This window comes from Centroberyx affinis, unplaced genomic scaffold (assembly GCF_046629955.1).
Source record: "Centroberyx affinis isolate AG114_WGS23_722 - 3 ecotype Tasmania unplaced genomic scaffold, CSIRO-AGI_Caff_v1 ptg002048l_1, whole genome shotgun sequence".
NCBI classification, from domain to species: Eukaryota; Metazoa; Chordata; class Actinopteri; order Beryciformes; family Berycidae; genus Centroberyx; species Centroberyx affinis.
Window position 1 is genome coordinate 89,774 of NW_027280383.1, and position 534 is coordinate 90,307.

Sequence of the window (534 nt, forward strand, 5' to 3'; positions counted from 1 at the left end):
CTTTCTGGTGTTTTTTTTGTTCCCCCCCCCCCCTTGTTATGTTGTAATACAACATATGTCTCAATGCAAAGATGAAATTACTTGAGTCAATAAGATTTTCTTTCATCATAGCTGTATGTTTCTTAGCTGTAGTGTTGTAAGCTATTGGTAAAATGAAAACGCCTTCACATTTGAGTTTGATTTTGATATAGAGATAAACGTTCCCTGTTAAGCCCTTGATAAACTCATTGATTTTTCATTCATTCTGTCTTTGCTGCGTATTCTTGTAATGTTCTATTGATTTTGTCTGTGTTTTGAGTTTTGTCCGCTTGTAACATGACAGATGTTTCATCCTGTCCATTGCCTCCTCCTCCTCTCCTCCCTCAGCACCATACACCTGTCTCTCATCCGTTCTGTGTGTGGCTGCATGGTCTTTTTGCACGATTACATAGCTTCCGAAGGCGTTTGGGGAGGTTTAACATCAATCTCTCTTCTTTTCTCTTTTTTTTTGGTTTATTTTCTTTCTCTTTTCATTGTCTTCTCTCTACAGGGGAG